We start from the raw sequence: 21972 nt of genomic DNA, 5'->3' as shown, positions 1-21972 counted from the left end.
GTGCAAAGCAACACAAACCAATTGTTCAGGCTGAAAGCAAAAGACAGCTGTGCCCCACCTCTGGGACAGTACACTGTAACCTATAGGCTACATTGCCTTGACCCTCAACAGCTGTAAGTCTGAGCAATTTCACCAAAGTTACTGGCTAAACTTTCATCAGATAACACCCAGTTAGAATTAAAGTATTCTAGCACATGTCTTACAGAATAGCTTCACTAACCCAGCTTGACGTTCAGAGCATCAGCCATGCATATGGCAGTGTGATAAACATCAAGAGGATGGGAAAGAGATACCTCAAACACTCATTTAATAGTCTGTCACAGTGTCACTTCCAGTGCTTTTAGAAGAGATGGAGGGAGTCTTTTAGCAAGGTTTAGATAATGTCAGGAAGATGGCATAGGTTAGGTGTTTTCAGAATTTAATTTCCCCTTTTTGCTTTCTACTCAGAGTCCATAATTTGGATCTACCAGGTTTGCTAAGTCTCAATCCTTCTTTCTGCTAAGATGCTCAAAATCCAGAGAGGAAAGAAGATAGGGAGAAGCGGGGAATAAAAGGAGTATACCTGCAGTTCCACAGTCAGTCCCACTGTGATGTTGAATATTCATAAGAAATGAGCTAAAAGCCCATGTTGCTGTTACCTGTGCATTCTTAGATCCTTCTACATAAAATGGTCATAGATACTTACTAGAAGAACCTGTCTGATATTGTACTTAACCAACAGCAGCACTTGTTCAGATTTTGACTCTCAAGTGAATTCTTGGGGGCCAGTATGGGGATTCCAGTGCTCTGACAATTACACCAGTGCTCTTGGTAATACCTAGTAAGTCTCTAGAACTGCAGACTCATGCCTGTAAATTACTCCCAAGGCTCGGACTTTCCACTACTTTTCAAGACATACGGCACCTATCTGATGCTTCTCAGCTGTAGTACAATCAAGAAAGCTGACCACCTCTTTAGTATCCTATCCCTCTGTAAAAGTGTTCTATTCCCAGGGGATGTGCTCCTTCAAGAAGAAGATGGACAAAAAATTGTCTTTAGTAGAAAGTAAGGAAGGAACCATGGTTTTTGTGTGTCAAGCAAGTGATCCCTTTCCTGTAATTTGGCCAGACTAAAGCAGGAACACACAGGTGCTTAGGAACTGATAGAACAGTGCCAGCATCTGAAGTGCTAGCATCGGAGAGGATGCTTCATGGGTAAGCAGCTATGTTAAAAGCTTTGTATGTGCATAGCCATAGTCTGTCTGGGCTCCTGCCAGGCCTGTGTGTAGTCACAAGGACTACGTCAGCGCAGATCAATTCCAAAATGCATACTAAAATCATATTATAGTTTGACAGCAATAGAACCACTGCCTATGGCCGATGGGCCATAGAGAATGCAAATCCCCTTCCTTTAAAAGGAGAAAAATCCAGTGGATGAGCAATTACTTCCCCCTCCAATGAGTATTAAGCTGTTTCCTTGCCTCACCACAGGAGTCATCAACCTATGCTCTATCAAATTATGCCACTAAAGTGATTATATCCTCTCTGCTCCCTGCAGGTCATCAGTCACTGATTAGCTCCAAGACTGCAGCCAGGGACAGTCTGTATGATCACCTATACCCTTCTGTAACATACACAAAAAATCCTAACAAAAGCTGAGCATAACAGACATCTTAGAACATGAGTTCTCTGCCTAAAAATGGTCTGAATAACATACTACTCAGACGTTCATATGCACTTAAACTTAAGGTGAAATTTAAACCATTAGAGTGAATTTCCTCCAACACAGCACATGTTTTTAACCACTAAAATCAAGATGTCATATTCCTGGCTCTCTCTGCTCCTTCCAATGAGAAGAACATATGTTATATAAGATTAAATCACCAACTCTTAGAGAGGCACAGTGTGGCATCTAAGCACAGCATACGAAGGATAAGGTGAAAGTCTAGAGATAATTATGTAATGGAAGCTTCAGTAGAAACAGTTCACCCACCAAAATAGCAATGTCCAAGAAAAGGCCATCACTGTTGTCATACTTAAAACAGCAAAAGAAATACACAGGAATATTATATATCTTTTGTTATAATTGTGAATCAATGTCATTTATATAGCCTCAAGGAAATTCACAGTGCTTTAAGTTACATAAAAAACCAGTAAGTTTCCAAACAAAAAGAAGATTCTTAGAAAACCCGATGCAGCGATACTGTTAGGTTTGTCAAAGTAGCAGCATGTCAGAGGTGCTCACATACTGTAGTGAAGGACAGATGGGCAAGCAGGCAAAGAGATGCTTATTTGGGGAGAAACAATCATGAGGTTAATAAATAAGCCTGATACGATTTGAGAATAGCTACTGAAAAGAATCCATCAGTTCTTTATCAAAGGCTGATGTGGGATTCAGCTCAACTCCCTATCTGCATCTCTAACGTTTCAAAATCAGACAAGTGCTTGCTGAACTGAGGCTCAGTAAGGGTGCCAGTTAACGTACAAGGCTGTTATTTAACGCTCAGAGCAGAGAGACATAACTTGAAAGCCTGATGCATACAATGGCAGAAGCAAATGTTCAGGACTCTTTCTATAACGTCCACCACAGCTGAATTAAACTTGCATGCAACTGCACTCATTAAAGCAGGGGGAAGCTGAAAATGCTACCTCTTCATTTTTTTTTTTAAATTAGTTGAATAAATCAGATTTTCTCCATCAATTTCTTTTCCCCACTCTCCTCTATTTTCTTTTTCTTTCAGTTAATGAAGACATTTGAAACTACTTAACTTCTAAAGTAGGTCAAATAATACCCACACCACAGAGTTAATCCCCAAGCATGATACCCTCGAAACCTGTAAGAATGTCTGCCTTTAAATGCCTTTGTGTACTTTCCTCATTGCCAAAAAGTTCTGGAGATAAGTATTTTGGAAGGTTGTGGCTCACACATTCAATCTGTCATTCAAGAAAATTTAGCTATAATTGTGGTTCATAAAACAACTCTGTTCTCACGTTAGAAAAGAAAGCAGAACTGTTTCTAAAAGGATGGTCTGTTTTACAGCTACTTCAAATTGACACACTTAAACTCATTCCAAAAGTATGGGAGACCTGAGAAGGTTTCTGTAAAGGACATTAGAAGATTTTAAGAAGTCTCTTCACAATTGGTTAGAGACCCCCTTCATTCAAATATTAATCAGACAAACAACAAAGACTTTAAGGGATTTTACAGATCCACGGGACCAGACTCTAATCTCAGCCATCTTCTGTTGCTTGTAAGCAGAAAGCACTTTTCTTTTTTTTTTAATAATAAATATAATTACCGTTCTTATCCTTTACCCTTTGATAAGAGGGTAAATAGGTGAAACCTTCCTTCCATCTAGTGATCACTGGCCCCATGTGCTGTAATCACGGATAGGTGTGGTTGTAAAAGCCTATGTAAGAAAATGGATGAGAAAGAAAAAGTGCATAGAATGAAGGACGAAATAGTCTGCGTGCTAGAGAATTGTATAGTTTTGTAAGTTCATTGCAGAGCAAGGGATCCCAGTGCCCTAACTTCAGGCTGTGCACAGCCTATTGAAATTCTTGACAATAGCCACAGCCAGCTCTGACATGAGTCATGTCTTTATTTCTGTTTACTTTAGTATTGTCTGAATTGCCACAGGGAGTTAGAAAGTGATAGCGGTTAACGCAGGATTTCCAGCTGCTCAGAGAGAGGGAGCCGTCTGCAGGAGATAACCCCTTGCTGCTCAGGTCTGGGCACAAGGCATGTTTCACCTTGTATAGTCAGGCATTACAGGGGTGGGGAATTGTTTTTCCAAAACAGCTATTAAATGCTCTTTGATGGTGGAGCTTTTCAAACAAGCACCTTTGAGAAGTGCCTCTGGACACTATCGGTAATGTCATATTGATATTGAAGAAGGAGAGATTTTAATACATTGTCCAGATTTAGGTATCGATCTTACAGCAGCTCCATGACCACTCTCCTGTTTCCTCATATGCATGGAGCTGTTTGTCCTGGTTCATGCTGGGGATGCAGGTGCGAGAGGACAGTACAGGTAGTCAGGAAGGCAATGTGTGCCCCCAGCACAGCTTTGCATTGCACCTCACCATCCTGCACACGTAGCAGATGCGTCCCAGCATAGCCTCAGAGGGCTGCCACTGCTCAGCCACAACATGCTGGATCCAACCCTGGCTTTTAATAAGGAATCACAGTCCTATATACCTCCCAGGAAACGGTCTCAGGTCCTCAGTAGATGTGTACACGTGTCCTGAGGGCTTATAAACTTGGGTAGACTTCTTAGTCTTTTCTGTTTCCATTAAATGAACCAGAAATATATTTCAGTGGAGTTACACAAGAGCAGAGAGCCTGCTGTGTATTGCAGATTTGCCCTGGATGATGTTTATGGGGCATAGAAGTGATACTGGTGTGATTTAAGAATTCCTAGCACCACACAGAAAAATGCATGTACCGCAGACAGGGTGATGAGACTGCAGGCTGGCAAGAAGCAGCCTGTTTGAAATGGTCAGGTCTTTTACTGTCAATGAGTGTTCTATGCATGCCTTTCTCCTCTCCCACCCCCACCCCGAGCCTTACTGAGAAGATTTATTGAATGTGAGATTGCACATTACAATTCTGCAGCCTTTCCAGAATCCACTGCTCAATGATACGATGTATATCTCTAGGTTAGATTTTTAACAGAGACAACAGACTGCCATTGCATCTTAAATGCAAATCCAATCTAGTAGTTTACAGTTTGTTGTGCTACCCAGCAAAGTTATTTATAATGTACAGTGCATTTTTAATTATTCTACAGGAATTCTTCTTTTACAGGACCCAAAGGAGGTTAATGTAAAAACTGCCATAAAGATTTGCTGTTCAGTGGCATATAACAATTAATTTTATCTTAATTGACCAATTAGAGTTAATGGATGGAAGAACATATTTTAAGAGGCACTGTCTGTTTTGCCAAGATCCCTCTTTAAGAGCTTATAAAAAGACCCTTTCACTTGAGTAATTGGCTGGAATAATTAGATGCTATCCTTCAAAGGCCTAAAGCAAGCAGATTTAGACCTATCATCAGTGAACACCTTTTGGTGCTCTGTCTGACCCATGCTACACCAGCTTTATCAGTATCACAGGGATGTCCTCAGACTTCTTTTTCTCAAAGGAAATACAACTAGGTACTGATGAACTGAAACAAGTGATAGTTGCTTGGATCTGTGTTCAGCAGCCTCCAGCCAGCCATTCTCATTCATCTCTAAATACCTCTTCAGTCTGTTAGCAGTTTGTCCTTACATCTTGAATATGTTCAGTAAACTTGGGACAAAAATTTGGGTATTAACCCACTACACCTCCCTGATGGGCCCTCTAGGCAGGTGGACCTATTAAATAATAGCTAATTTGGTGTTTCTAATGAAAGTTTCTCAGAGAGGCTTGTTGACCCTCTTACATTTCAGGTATCAGACTGCATTCTTAGTTCTGAGAGTTGGCTAGAAGAGCTCAGAAAGGTCTCTTCCTTAGCACACATACCTTCAGAAGTAATGGACTGCATACAGTACAATACATCTTTAAAGTCAAGTCTTCTGGTCCTTAAATAGATAAGGACAATATATGAGCTAAAACTGAGCATCTCAAAATCTTTCCTTTAAACTTTCTGGTTTCACATTGTCAGGCTTAAAAAATCCAGACAATGGCAGTGAAATAAAAACACATCACAGTGAATACACTCAGGGTAAACAGCCATAGTGAGAGTGACATATAGTAAGATGACAAAAATGTAAAAAAGTATTATAAACTGTGCTGGATGAACAATGTATCTTGCCGTTTGATTACAGTTCTAAGGAAAAACATTGCTTCAGTGGCTGCAAGAGAAATAAAATACATGTGTCTAGCTGAAAAGTCCAAGAAAAAAAATAAATAAAAGAATTCTGTATTTACCAATATTTTTTCTTATTATTTCATTTCAAGTAAAATAAAAATTATATAGATAGATACTGAAGTAAATTCTGAACTGATCTAAAACATACTTTTGAATTGCAAAATTAAGATGGTTTTGATTTTCCAGAATTATTGTTGGGGGGCAGAATTAACTAATAGATGAATCCCAGACAAATGTCACAAATCTACATGATTTCTAATCACGTCAAGCCTGATTTTTCAACTAAAAAAGCCTCAACCAAGCAAAACTGCAGCCAGCTCTAATTTTGATCTGGAAACTGAAAGTGACATCTTAGGAGATAGAGGAGAGCCACTGAGCACTTTCATTCAGCCCTACACATTAGCAGTTAAGGTCAATTTCTCCCCTGGAAATATTCTGCTTTAACAACTGGGTGAATCTCTGAAATGCAAGAAAATTCAGTCAACCTGACGTTTCCCGCAAGCACCAGGAAAGAAAAGCCAGATACGAGGTCTTGGTTAGCTCAGAATTCCAGGAGCTCCGTTTGTTTTCCTGGTATGGCTGCAGGGTAGTTTTGTCTCAAATTCAACACATGCTTTCAAGTCCAAAGGGAGTCCCTGCTGGAAGTCATGAAGATAAAAGGTTTCTTAGTAGTGTCAGCTCCTTTCATATGTCCTCAGATCTCTCTGAAAACTGATAGGAAAATCTGCCAAACCTCCCTGCCCTTCTGGTAGGGAGGTATTTATGCACACTCAGCTTGCAGGAGCGCAGAAAGTTTAAAACCCAAGGGGCTGGGCACTGCTTTGTTTGGGTCTTTGTGAGGGGGAGAGACGCATTCCGGACACAGTCTCCCTCAGAGTGCCTGAGGTCACTGAACCTTGCAGCTCCGGCACTAAGAAGCACTATCACAATCATGCAGAAGAAAGATGGTTGCATTTCTGTATTTCCATACGCCACAACCAAATGACAGGACAAGCATATGCTGGCCTGAGAGCAACAGACAGCTCAGTTTTCAGCTTGTGTTATGAGGGGTCTGCAATCTCAAACTCCCCAACTCTTTCCCAGTAGCAAAATGATGTTGGCGATCTTAGCATGAGGCTAAGACACACTTAGCACAAACTACCACTGCTTCAGAAAGTCTGTGTGGGAGAGATTTAGGCCAGGGCTCACCACCTATGATAATGGCCCTCAAGAGTGAAAGACATTTTCGTTTATAACAAGAAAGGTTGTATAATCTGTACAAATTCCTTTGTGGAATACTCCATCAATAGCTGGAGTAATGCTGACAGCAGTAAGAGAGGAGTTTGTAAAGTCTCACTCCAGTCAAAAATACTTTGTTCTGATTTTTGGGTGTGGCTTTTCGTTGTGTTTTTGTTTGTTTTGTTTTGTTTGGGTTTTTTTTTAATGGGGAATATTACTGTTGTAATCTAGACAGGTTTCCTTCTGATCCTAGCTTCACTGCATTTCTCCCCTGGTTTGTTCCGACCTGGCTGCATGGTGTTGATAAAGCAGCCCATTCTGCTAGTACAGGGAAATGACAACTCCCCTTCCATCTTAAGAATCCTGCAGGGCAGCATGGTGTTCATTGTGTTGAACTTAGTGTGAGTATTTTCCATGGAAAGTCTGGAATAACGAACTGGCAATAAAATGGAAATAGAACATAAAGACTCTGATTCCAAGTTTTAGTGACTAGGTTACACTGCCAAAAATAAACAAAGAAAGAATAATCAGGAACATACCCCTGATCTCTGATCTACAATATGTGCTATGTCATCAGACAGTTTCTTTTTGTGAAATGTATCATCTTTTTCTAACTGGATCCAGAACTCATAGTCAGAAAAACATTGGTAAATGTGTCACAGTCAGAAAAGTTACTATATAAGTGGAATCTGAATGAGAAAATGATACTGTGCCAGATGCTCATTTGGGGTACACTGGTATGCTCTGTTGATCTGTACCTCTGAGGATCTGAACAGCTGTTTATGGTTTGTTGGAAAGTCTTGGAGCACCCTCTGCTTAAAGATACTGATTTTCATTTCAGTGATAAGTGAACCGATTGTTTAGGGCAGAGAACAGTGTACCTGCTGCAAAACATCATACTACATACCATAGGGGGCCAGACAAGATCTTCTCAGAGTGGTTAGAGTTACCTGGTACCTCTTCACCTTTCACAACCTTTTTTTTTGCCAGTGGCTTCAGCACCACAGTTTGTAAAGCAATGCCTGTCTGCAAAGTGATTTCCCCATGTCAGCCAGCTATTTTCCCATGTCAGTCATGTAGCCCATCCACTGGGAGTGTGTGAGTCACTCAGGTTACCGCATCTCTTATTCTACCGGTGTACATTTATTGCCAGAGTAGGGAGAGAACTAACAGCCACGCTTTGATGCAGTCGGCAGAGAATCACAACACAAGACGGTAACAGGCCATACCTGGATACTTTGAAATCTGTGAAGAGAGTAGGCAGCTTCACTGCATTTCCCATGGCTCATATGGATACCACCCTTCCTTGCGCTGGCCTCCTTTCCGAACCACTCTATGATACGCTGGTCTTGGCCACGGTGCTCTGGGAAAAGTAAGCACAAAGTGGCTGCAGAATACGCTGCAGAGATAAGCAGGACTGTGCACACACCAAGACACACTGATGTGTGTATACCTGCCATGGCTCCATGGCCTTGTGCAGCCCACCTTAAAGCCCAGACTGTGGTGTTAAAACAATTTAAGCTGATTTATTCCACTACTACTTAGTCCCATCCTCCTCCTTGACCTTGGCCACATCCTCTTCCTCTACATTGTTCCAGGGGCTTGTTTGACCCCATCCAGATAGCTAACTGGGCAATACCTATTTGGTTTTCTGCTGCTCAGCTAGTTTCAGGTTGAGGACCCAGGCCACACACCCTAGCTTTATTAGTCAAATGGTAATGGAGGCATAACCTCACTCTCCATACTACAGCTGTGCTGCCACATTTCTGTCTGTAAAACACACATATAAAGAGAAGGAGTTTTCCCCCCTGGAAAGTGAACTAATAAATGTGGAGCGAATCCTAGATCTGCCTGCACACTTTATTACAGAGATAGAAGCAAGATTAAGCTGCAGAAAATTGCTTTGACCATCCAAAAAGGGCCAGGTCTTGTCTTTTGCGTTCTTGCTTCAAGCTGTTGTAACTGGGCTGTGGCTTCTGGCCCCATCATTACACAAGCTCCCTGGGCTGACAGTTCTGATGCCGCTTCTATTGCTGGCTGCTTCTGCTCGCCACCAGAGCAGAAGTCTGGGCTGCCCTTCCCACGCTGGTCTGTTTGCCGAGCTCTCTGCCACATCGGTGAAGTCAATGAGGGTGCCCCTTGAAGAATGATGGCAAGAATCAGTGCTAGTTTAGCCTGTGTGGGAGGCATAAGCACGGGGTCATCTGATCAGAGAGGGACAGAGGAACAGTCTTAAGCTCTCTTGAGGAATTAGGGAGGCTGTATTTAAAATGCTGCTGAAGCTTGCTCCTCTGCCCTTATTGCATGGGGTGCTGTTTCACAACAGAGTTCATTCCTCATCTTGTCTTGTTCCTTCGCTGCTTATTTAAAATAAAGAAAAGAAAAACCGAAAACTGTCATACATGCTTTGAAAGCATCATTTTCTGTGTTATCTAAAAGGTTTTAGGAATACTAATTTTAAGCCAACTCCAAACAGCTTAAAAAAAATCCAAGAATGTTTCCCACAACAAAACCAAGCCATCTGACTTCCACCAGTTCTGCTATCTTTTGGAATGAGGTGCCAATAATTCAGATTTCTATTAAGTAGATTACTAAAAATTCTGGTTGCAGCAAATTCAGTTTTATGTTTGCATTCCACTGACACCATTTCCAAGCTGGCATCCTCCTTTGAGTTTTCACTTCTGTTATCACTTAACAATTATACTAAGCTGGATCTTCTGAAAGGATTCTAATGAGTTGTATCTGTTCGCCGCTGTAACGACTGACATCTAATGACATCTCAGTCCAGGCTGGATTCCAGAATCAATAGTGTAGTCCCAGCTGTACTCTGAGTTTCAGGACTATATGGGCAAAACTACAGAGCAGCTGTTGTATTGTACAAACCTAAAGGCACTAACAAACAGGACTTGTGAAGAGCAACCTGACCTAGTCAGGGATGTCCCTGCTCCTTGCAGGGGGGTTGGACTAGATGACCTTTGAAGGTCCCTTCCAACCCTAACCATTCTATGATTCTATGATTCTAAGATATTCTAGTTCTGTGCAGCTCAGTGTAGTCAATAACCTTGTGCAGGCACAAAACACATCTGGACCCAGATCCTTACCTATTTAAAACTTTAAAACTCTTTATTATGCTTGAAAGACAGCAGAACCAGTCCACCAACACTGAGCATCTCCAGGAGAGCCCACTGCGTGTTACAAACATACCTTTGTTCTGCCTAGCTCCCTTTGCGAAACTTCCACAGAATGATTTATGCAGACCCTTTTCTGAAGTGTCTATCTGCAATTCTTTCATAAATTGCAATTCCTTGGGCAAGTAGCACTGCCTGAATCTTCCATTGTTGGTGTTCTTCTGTAGTGTCTGCCTTTGTGCAGAAATCGTGCCAGCTTGGCTGCTTGAAAGCAACTGAGAGCCTTTAACTCAAGAATTCCACGCCCGGCAGAAAACAGCAAGACTAGCAAACACAACTGTTAAATGGTTGAGGGAGATTTCTGTATCTTAGCCACATGAATATAAATATTACTCTGTGCCTTGACTTAAATAAGCATGGGCATGATCGTGGGGGTACCCATCCCTCTTTGACTTAAGGACTGGACCATAATAGTGAAATGCCTTTTAGTTTGCAGTCAACAGGAAGAACAGAAGCAAAACTGTGCCCCAAGGGAGACTGACAGAGCAGTTCTGTTTCAGATGCTGGTAGGAATCTACAGTGTCCAACGTCTTCAGTCCTACCTGTATTTTAAACATGACATTGCTCTGGGATTAACCACTTTACAGAAATTACAGCCAAAGCACAAAGAATTTAAACATGTTGAAGATAATAACTAAGAATTTGAGGCAGGGCAGGGGTTTTAGCTTTGCTTCTCAGTGGTCTCCCCTCAGAGGTGTACTTCTTATCACACTCTGAGATTACCATCAGGTGACTTGCTGAAGGTCACTTCTTACAGGAGATATCTTTTCCTTCTCCTTATTAATGCAGTTCTAGGTGGTTGACGTATTCTGACATCTGTGAGAGGAGTAAGTCTTACAGAGGGTTCAGAGTGATATCAGAGGGTCTTATTCTGCTCAAAGATCACAAGTATAAACACAAAGTGACTCCACTAAAGTCAGGGTCAGTTCCTCCCAGTTTTACACCACTGTATCCAAAGTCAGACTCATCAAGATAAGTCGTTTTACAGAAGAGAATAGGGGAAAAGTGCTGAACAGTCTCATTGTCGGAGGCCATTTGTGCTGTGACTAGGGGTCGCTCAGCAAATCACTTGAAACCCATCCTGATAATTAGTGGATGTTTTCCTTGCTATCTTCTGTCCCTTGACAGATGTGCAGTATGGAAATTTTCAACATAATGCAGATGTATGGCCTGCACAGTGTGGGAAGGAAGGAGAGCTTCACGGCACAAAATGGAGACTTTCGTCACTGCCAAACACTCGGGTCTTCATTTTGCCCCTCCCAGCTCAGGTTTCCAAGCATTGCAAGGATTCAACATAGCAAAAAGTTACCAGGGATGGGGAACAATAGGGTGCTAGAGAACAACAGGGCTGTGATTTAGCAAAGTAAAGAAGAAAAAGAGAAACATAAGAAGAGCAGTACTGATGCCTTAAGGAAAACCTCTGCTGGTGCTATTGGATAGAAAAGTTCTGGGTGCCTGTGAAGCTAATGATTTAATGAAAGTAAAAGCTCTGTGGTGGCTGACATGTGATGTAAATAATGTGCTCAAAGGAGTCCATAAAGGGCAGAGCTGCCTTTAATAACCTATTATGTATTATCAGCTGCCCCATTGTACCTTCTGGCATGGTGGGGCAATGGGTGCGGTGCGGCTGAGCGTCAGCCCTCGCTAGTTCATTGCCAGGTCACCTCTGGGGAGGCCATGTTCCCTGTTTACAGGAAATGCAGGACAAGGGCTGGAGGACCAGGCTGAGCGCAAGCTGAAGCCGCCACAGCTTACAGCCTCTCCGGCGTGCCTGGGAGAGCAGGGCGGGGGTGTGTCACTTGTCCAAGGCCCAAGGACGCTGTGTTTTGTTTTCAGGCATGCCCAGCTTTTACTGTTGCTCTGTTTTTTTCTAGTGGTTTAAAGCTGCAGGATCAGGGAGGGGAATCGTGCTCGCAGACAGCGGTGCACCCCGGGGTACGTGTGGCTGAGCCCGAAACATGGATTGGTTGTGCAGGTGCCTCAAAGCGAGAGCAGCCCATCCATCCCAGCACGTGTGGGACATGGCTAGTGAATCCTCACTGTCAGGCTTTCTCTTATCCCTCCCCTACTTATATTGCCCCAGACTGGGCCAGACATTCCCTAAGACAGAGCCCAAACCCCTGTGTGCTCCTCACTGCCTGAACTCCCTTGCAGAATTAGACCTGCACCAGCACCATTTTTCTGTGAGCACCTGCAGGATCAGTGATGAAGATGATGGGAGAGTTTTGTCCCTGAAGTTGTTCAGGACAGTGCAAAACCCTTACATACAGGAGCAAAAAATCTTCTCCTCTCCTATATCCTGCACCACACCAAAACAAGAAAGAGGAAAATTCAAACTGAAACATTTGTGGCATGAGGAAGAAATCCTATCTGGCCTTGGCAGGCAAACAGCTTATACCTCAGAGAGTGAAATGTGATCATCCCTGTGTTACCTTACCTTGTCAGGCTAGGTATGTTATTAGCAGACATTAGCAGCCTTTCCTGCCCTTTTCAGACTTCAGCTGCAGTATTTGCCGTGATGATCTGCCGTAAGAGGGAACTGACTGGCGGAACACATGCTGCACTAAGAGGCATTTCCTTTTACTGGCTTTAAATGCATTTGGACTTGAATTTCCTTCAGTAATGAGCCTTCCTTTTGCAGAATGAATTTAAAAATAATTTACAAATGGATATAAGAAAATAAATAATCAGTTTTCGTAAAATAGAGTCATTCAGCACCCCATTGCCTCTCCCAGTTCCCATCACTGCACTGAGTTCCTATGATTTCAATTTTTTGCAGTAAGGATATCACTGTCTCAGAAAGACAGAGTTTGAACTAGTAACTGCTGGACATGTGACTTGAGATAAAACCAGGGATAGGGACACTGCATGTAGAAAAAAGTTGCATTCAATCAATCCATTTGGTCCAATAACAGGGGGGATGAGGGGGAGTGTTGTTTTTTTTTTTTTTCTTTTGCCTCCCTCCTGAATGGAGGCAATTTTATATATGTGGGCTTTGCATAACCCAACTGTGTCCAGGTGAGACTCTGGTCTCCCTCCTGCATCCAGTACTTTTTATCCAGTTATGAACTAAGATCCCTACAACAGAGAAGTCAGAATGGGCACAGGCTGGGGTCTGTGAATGGGAAAGTTATGGCAGCCATTTACTAGTTATTTGTAAACTGAGCATATCTGATTCTGAATTCATGTGTCAAGCTCATCACCACTCATTTGGCTTCAGGGAGGTGCTACTTGTAGAGTGCGTACCCCACGGAGAGAAAGTAACTGCTTGTACCTTCCTAGGTAGTTCCTACAACCTGCTTTGCTGACTCAGGGCAAATCATTGCCAATGCAATTGCCAATACACACAGAAAGATGTTTAGGGTCATAACTGACATTCATTTCAGAGCTTTGGTGGATCTAGGCCTAACTGAACTCAACACCAGTGCCTCTCTTTAGCAAAGAATTGAAATAATTGGTTTTTAGCAATCCAGAACCATGGTTTTGCTAATGAATGGATGAAACATCCTAGACAAAAAGACATTATGTCCCCCACAAAAGGCAGAGTAGAAGTCAGTATTTATGCCAGAAACCCAGAGAGTTCACTTACTTCCTATTCCTACTATGTGGAGACAGTGAATATGATGAGCCATGTGTTGATAATTACTAACACAACCAGCTTTTAATAGCAGTTGTTCCACTGCAGGAATTGGACCAAGGATGTGGTTTCCAGCTTCTTCTACTGCTTTCTTCATCTTGTGGTGACATTTTGGACCAAATGCTACTTTGATCTTTACTTGCAAGCACTTTTGAAACCATAAGAAATTTTCGGGAAATAAACAAGGAGGCTCTTTCACCCTTCAAGTATGTTGGTGGTAATTAAGTTGCATCATCTAATTTGAAGTTTGCAACAGATGCAAAGAAAATAAATCAGCAGGATCTCTAGAAAAAAAAAGGTTCTGCACCCCCCCTTTTTTCTTCTCCCCCCAAATCCTATTAAAGATAGTGGCAAATATTCTTCTCTCTTTCTCTATCCTAGCATTGACTAGGGGTGTAGAGCGAAAGACAACAGGGAGGCAGCAGGGAGGCAATCAGTTGTCGTTAACTGAATGCTGCCACAATGGTTAAAACCTGAGCACATCCTGGACTCTATTTCTGGAAATAATTAAGCAAGGTATCCTTTGCCTGACCTCTGATTATTACTAGCTTGGATCGTCCTTTACGCTGTATATACCTTATGGAGAGAAATTATGGGTTCGGTTCAAAGATAAACACAGCAGAGGTTCCTTAAGTGCTTCACTTGCTCATACCATTCTTTAGACTAAAAGTATGTTGAAACTTACTTACAAAAGAAACCAGTTTACTCCAAGGAAGCTAACTCAGACTGGCTGGTGACAATGTGTTACAGTTCTGTGATTAATGAAAAGCCATCCAATATCTTTCTCCAGAAACTGCATTTTGGAATACTGAAATCCAATTTTAGAAGAAGTCCCCTGTCCCCGAAGGGAGATACGAGAATGAAGGAGATGCTCAGGAGCTGCGATGGGGGAATGTGGATGTCCTCACTGGCCACATCACACTTGCTTTGCCCTGGAGATGGGTCCAGTCACAGGACTCTCCCACTGGCCTGCTCCCTCCTGTATGATTAACATGGGAATCACTGTGGCACTAAAACTGCACAACATCTGAACCCTACACAAGTGCTCACTGCTTCAGGGAGATGCTGAATTGCTCTTGACTGACCAACAAACTTCTAGCACCCTTACACTGTCTGAGCAGGTTCAGTTGCAAGGCTGAAATACATTGTAAGTCTGTCCCAACACACATGATCATATCTTATGGACACTGTGATGGATCTACTGTGCTGGCACTTCAAGGGACATTGCCAGCACATCTTAGCAGCCGAACCAGCTGCTTTTCAGATGTATAAAGAGCCACTTGATGGAAAGGATGGATACTCCACAGGTATCATAAAGCTTAACTGAGAGCTCCAGGCATACATTAATATAAATATCTTACAGGAAAGAGCACTCCCCTTCTCCCCTCATGATCACTGCTGGAACATAGACCATGAAGCAGAAGGCAAGGCAGATTTATGAGCCTTTCTCAGGGTGCATCACTTGAAGTACAGATTCATTGAAAGCAAACTGCAGGGAATCTGATCCTTACTGGTACAGAGGACTTACATCACCTAGTGGAAGTGACAGGCCTTGCATTTAGATTTCCACCAACTCAGCTTTTTGCTTTTTTTTTCCTTTTCTTCAGGCAATTGGTGATTCTAAAGGTGGAAACAAGATATCACTTCTGTGTGTGGCCAAGAGATGAGCATGCAGCCAAGGGCATTTGTGTTGTTATGCAAACAGAAATACATGGTCTTCCTAGGTCTTTATTATAATAAACTTGGCTAGGTATTTTTGCTACTCTTAAATCCCCCAGTTAAACCTTACATCTTACTAATGCTAACTGAATAGCTTCTAAAAATCGTAAAGAATTGATGTGATCATTGCTGAGAAATGGGGTAGAATTTGCAAGGTCATTTGAAGGACAGGTGTAGAATTAAAAGAAGGGCAAGTATCTCTGAGAATTGCACATTCAAGCTAAACAAAATAGTATTTGTCTGTCTGTGAATCATGTTCTATGAGGTCTCACATCTGTTGTGTATCTTCGCAGTGCTCCCTCACTTCCCACACACATACCATCTGTGCTCTTGTCCCAACCTGTGCTATGGAGGGATCATAGGTAGTAGAAACTTGTCTCTTGACTTTATTAACAAAGGAGCTAGTGCTATTACAATGATCATTTCAGCCTCCTTCTCCTTGATGGCTTCATCCTCCACTGGTCCACAGATCCTTTTCCTTTGAGGTTAAATAAACATCACTACAGAGGCAGGAAAACCAGAGAGTCTGTAGAGTTCAGAACACCTTTTTCCTGATGTACCAACACGTGCTCACAGGTGCAGGTACACAGATAACTAGTGCATCTATACAGCTTCTCCCTATGCCGTACCTATCAGCAGCTCTGCTAATTATAATCTAACTGGTGCTAAATAAAATACTCTTGTTGCACTACCTCCTCTTGCATTTATTCAGTCAGTTTAAAGTTACACTGTCCCAGAAGGCCCATTGCTTCCTTTGTCGTGCTGGCTAACTCTTGGAATGATTACAGACAATTGCTGGAGGTGCCTGCAGCCTGCTCTCATTCAGCCATATCATTGCTACAAGGAAGAGAATTAGCTGGAGATTGCCATGTCTATTGAGATACTACCAACTCTGTGACTATTTCTCCCCTTATTCTCCACACTCACATTTTTATTAGCATCTTCCATTGCATTAAAGTTTATTGCTTGCAGTAAGTTTATTTAGCAGTGCTTTTAATGAGCTAAAGAAAAATATCATTTAGCAGAATAAAGAAACATAAGGTTTTGAACATTTATGACTCATATATTATGATATATAATTATATATTATATATGTCTAATTATTTAATTATGAATTGTATCAGATGTAATGGTTAATTTTATAGAAAATCTTACCTTTGTTGCAGGTGTAGTTTAAGGTAATGGTGTCATCTTACATGCACTTAGATATGCCATGTAAGTCACACAAAGTGCTAGGATGCATTTGAATTCTGAGGGAGGAAGAGAAAACTGCTGTAGCTGATGAACAACCATGTTGTTTCAATAAACACCGATGCTATTACGGCATCGTGACAGATGTTATTTATTTATCCACCTTCTCAGACCCGTTGGAGGGACATTTTCCTTGCAGGGTTCTGACAATAAACTTAGTGAAAGTGTGGGGTTTTGTGGGTTTTTTCCTTGCAATTCAGCACAACTAAATAGTAGTTGCTTCCAAAAACACATCCTATTGACTTGTGTCCAGTCCATGCTGATTATCCACAATAATCAGGAAGGTGAGGTTTTTTATACACTCTGTGTATTTTTGCTGCCCTCAAAAGTAGAAGGGTTTCTTGGGGCACTGTGTTTCTAGACTTGATGGATTCACAGGCAAACCCTACATCCCCAGCGATGTGGGATGGCAACACCAAGACATTTTGCCTTTAGTAATTGAGCACTAGGGAACAACCAGGTGGCAGCTGCGCTGAGAGATGCTGCAACGCTGATAGTTCAGGCTACTGTAGGTTCAGTGCAGCAGCTGGTGTCCGTTCTGAATAGGCTATTTGAGAAGACAGAAGGTAAGTGTCTCATCAGCTATCGGGAAGTAGCACTGCCCTGCTTGATCTGGATTCAAGGGAAGAAGCAAATGAAATAGCAAGTGACAAGGACAACAACTAGCAATTTGTTGTGTCCTAGGTTTATGCAAGAAGCAGAGTTTGTAATTCAGACCACTGAGACTTGCTGGTGAGGTGCGTAACTACAGTCTTTACTGACTGTAGGCAGTATAGCTGTAACCTATTCACACTTTACTCCTTCATCTATCAAACTCCTCCGCTTGTTCCTGCCAAGTCAAGGTGGCAATCACTACAAAATCTGGCCTGTATCCCCAGTTGCAATTACCTAATCACAGATTTGGAGGTAATTTCCTGTATTCCTTCCTGTCTGGGATTTTCTTCATCATTTTTAGACCCATTTCATTGTGAAATACAAGGAATTGCTTGGGTTTTCTCATTAGGAACTGCTCAGCCCCTCCTCCACCAGCAACCAAAGTGCACTTCCTGTGAAACTCAGCCTCACTTCATATCTCACAACTGTTAATTAATTCTTAGCCTTAACCACACTTCCTAATACAGCACAAATCCAGGCTGGGGCAGAGAATGAGCAGCCCTGAGGAGAAGGACTTGGGAGTGCTGGTGGACAAGAAGCTGAACATGAGCCGGCAATGTGTCCTTGCGGCCCAGAAGGCCAACCGCATCCTGGGCTGCATCAAGAGGAGCGTGGCCAGCAGGTCGAGGGAGGTGATTCTGCTCCTCTGCTCCATTCTGGTGAGACCTCACCTGGAGTACTGCGTCCAGTTCTGGAGCCCCCAGCATAAGAAGGACATGGACCTGTTGGAGAAGGTCCAGAGGAGGCCACGAAGATGATCAGAGGGCTGGAGCACCTTTCCTATGAGGCCCGGCTGAGAGAGCTGGGGCTGTTCAGCCTGGAGAAGAGGAGGCTCCAGGGAGACCTGAGAGCAGCCTCCCAGTACCTCAAGGGGGCTGCAGGAAAGATGGGGAGAGACTCTTCAGCAGGGCCCGTTGTGACAGGACTAGGGGTAATGGTTTCAAAATAGAGGGAGGTAGATTTAGATTGGATATCAGGAAAAATTTTTTTACACAGGGAGGTGGCACACTGGCCCAGGTTGCCTGGAGAGGTGGCGGATGCCCCACCCCTGGAAACATCCCTGGAAACATTCCAGGCCAGGTTGGCCGGGGCTCTGAGCAACCTGATCTGGTTGGAGATGTCCCTGCTCCTTGCAGGGGGGTTGGACTGGATGGGCTTTGAAGGTCCCTTCCAATCCCCCTGTGATTTTGTGATTCTATGGTTCTAATAATGCCACTGACATTTGCAGAAGACACTTGGTCATGAAGATATTATGCTGGAGGCACCTCATGGGGCCTGTCCAACTTTTTGACTGAGAAAAATCTCATGATCAACAATGTCTACATGCTTTCCTAGCAAAGCTGCAACCCCTGCTGCTCACTCTTTCAAGGAGGGAGGGAAGACAGAGTCAGGGAAATGACAGGAGAACGACTAAAAGCAAAAAAAAAATATTCTTTCTGTGGAAAGAATAAAACCAAAATCAGATGACTGAAAAAATTTATGCCTATTGGCACATGGGTTACATGTGAGCTTGTATAGGTCTCCTTACCTTAAAAGCATGTTTAGATCCATGGTGTAATTAAGTGGTTGATGACTAAGGATGTGAAACACTGGAACAAGTTGCCTAGTGAGATTGTAGATGCCCCATCCCTGGAAACATTTAAGGTCATTTTTAAGATTGTGTCCTAATGCTGCTCTCAGAAACTGTCATTGGGAACCAGTAAGTACCACCTGTGACTGTAGGGTTTGTGATCTGGACATGTGTCCTGAGGGAGATGGGCTGGAAAACTCTGTCCTGTCTAACAGAGTTGCCTCCTTGTGTTATCCTGGGTTGCAGCTTGCAATTTAACTTGGTGGTTCCACTTTACCACCGCTTTATGAAGTTAAGTTACTGTTTGTCCATGAAAAGGTTATTCTTTACACTGAAAGGTATTTCATGGACACCTAAAATCAAGGTGCCCAGATGAAGGCTAATGGTATCCTGCGCTGCATTAGGCAAAGCATTGCCAGGAGGTCGAGGGAGGGGATCCCGTTCCTGTGCACAGTTCAAGTCTTCAGGAGCTAGGATTGCTAGAAGCCCACAAGAGCATAGAGATATAAAATGGATGAAAGGATGTTAATTCATTGGAGTAAAACACATGCTGAGTATCAGGAAAGGTGTACTGCTCAGAAGCTCTATGACAACATAGAACAGTCTCAGAAATAAAGACCTGAATGCTGCTAGAGTGGCTGGAGAAGGGCAAGACGGAGAGCGTGGCGCAAACATGCCTGTGCCCATTCCATGTGCAAATGAGACCCGTAAGATTTTGAGACTTCTCTTTAAACATAAGCCAGTGCCACTGGACTGCAGGCCTACTATAAATGCAACAGTTCATCAATATTGCAAGTTTTGCTACTGTATAAGCCTTTAATAATGCCATTCACAATGATTACCAGCCCAGTATACTGAGGCATTCTTCCCAAATTATAATGTGTTCTTACATTAGCATAATGCAGTCATTTATCAGAGAGAGAGAGAGAAAAGGGGAGAGGGAGGGACTTAATTTCATGTCTGTCGGGACAAACAATTACAAATTGCAAAAAGGCTGTGCAAGTAAGGACAGATACTCGCTAACCTATTAATAAGCTTGCTGAGCTGTTCCTGTATCTGCCTTGCTCTTGCTCTCACTTATGCTGAGGCCCTGCTGTTGTTGTAGCTAGGCAGGGTTTCGGAAGTGCCGTGATGCCGCCCACACTGGAAAACTGCAGACACTAATAATAAACAAGAGAAGACAATGGTGCAGAACAGTGCTGCTGCTTGGCCCTTTGCCCAGCCATGGCAAATGCACCAGGTAGCTTGCAAGAGCTCTTTGACTCTGCACACAAGGGACAAGCTGGTGGCATAAAAGAAAGGCTGGCAGCTGCACCTGCACGGGCGACACAGAGCCCTGTTTGCAGCTTGGAAGTGAATGCAGATATGAAGGGAGTTTCCTTTCAGAAAGGAAATATGAGTCTGGTCAGTGGCCCTGGGAGTCTCTTTCATTGCCCTCCCACTTACATTAACCCATCTTTGCCCAGCCTCCTGTCACTCTAGCACTGGCTTTGAAATTTTGGATTTGTTCACATCTGGGATCCCCAAGTGGGAGATCAAAGAAAAATAAAGAGATGAGGCACAGCTGTGAAAGCAAATTAATAATGTTTCACAGGAGATGAGAACGAAAGAAATTACACACACTGAGTAAGCCAGGCCCGCACTACAGACCAACCTGGTTGGCCAAGATGTCTACTGGAACACACAGGGACGTCAGATTTTGTTTCTCAAGGCAACAGACTTGCCCTGTTGGCTGAACACTGGAACCTGCCCCTGGAAATGTAAAAGGCTTGGCGTATGAGCTATATATAAGCTCCCTGAATGATACTGTGGCCAAAAATACTAATCTGATCCTTGAATGTAAAAACACAGTAAAGTCGGGTAGGAATAGATGGGTGTTACCACTGGTATACTTGGCACTTGTTTTGACAGTGCTGGAATATTGAGTCGTGTGTTGCAGTACCAAGAACAGTACTAAAACTGGCTGGTAGTAAAAACTGGTGCTAACATGGTTAGTAATTCAATAAAGTTCAGAGATTTTAGAATGATTAAATTATAGGAGGCATGACATAGTAAGACACCAAGATCTTCACCTATTTCATATAAAAGACAAAATGAAGGGACAACCTGAATATAGCCTGTGAGTACCTGCACAGTAACAAAATTTAGAAGACTGCCTCCAATTCAGCAGACAAAGGTTTAACAATACCCAGTATCTGGAATTTGGAGCTAGACATACTCATATCAGCATTAAAAGACACCTTTCTAAGGCAAAGGGCAGGCATCATCTGAAGAATATACCTCTAGTCATGCTTTGGGGAGGTTTTAAAATCACTGGTGATTTTAATTTAAAAAAAAAAGATATTTTTTTTTCTAAAAGAAAATGCTGGGAAGTCACTGCCCTATATTACACACCAGATCCAGTGCTCTTATTGCACGGCTTTCTCCAGGCTTCTGGAGCTGAATTCAGGTTCCCTTGAAACAACTCAAGGATTCTGGGATCTGAGTACCTTGTGCTTTAATTGATGACATTGGTATTACAATTATACTTTTCTCATGCTTTTGATGTTTTCCCAGAAAATCCATTGTTACAATATCTACCTTCCATTTTTAAAGAGCACTGCAATGTTAGAATGATTTTATTATATCCATTTTGAGGGGTTGACTGGGGAGGAACAAAGCAGTTCTGGTTGCAACTAAGTATGAACTTTTTGCTTCAAACTGAGCCAGAACATTGATCCTTTGGGGAAGGCTGAGCAGTTTCACTTCACACTGCTCCTTTCAGATCCTTCTACTTGCCTAAATGGTTGCTGTTGAACCTGGCAGCAAAAACCCAAAGCTTGAGAAATCTGGCTTTCCAAGCCTAGCAAGTTTGCGGAGATTCTCTGCCCCATGACTGGTTATCGCTGAGCAACGTGTG

General features: G+C 42.7%; 1 protein-coding gene across 3 annotated transcripts in view; it reads left to right on the top strand.

Moving 5' to 3' along the window:
- FGD5 (FYVE, RhoGEF and PH domain containing 5) overlaps positions 1 to 21972 on the top strand; it is a 105337-nt gene that overhangs the window by 15612 nt on the left and 67753 nt on the right. The window lies entirely within an intron of this gene.

This window comes from Chlamydotis macqueenii, chromosome 10 (assembly GCF_036417535.1).
Source record: "Chlamydotis macqueenii isolate bChlMac1 chromosome 10, bChlMac1.mat, whole genome shotgun sequence".
Taxonomy (NCBI): Eukaryota; Metazoa; Chordata; class Aves; order Otidiformes; family Otididae; genus Chlamydotis; species Chlamydotis macqueenii.
This window is presented reverse-complemented; position numbering and strand designations above follow the sequence as displayed.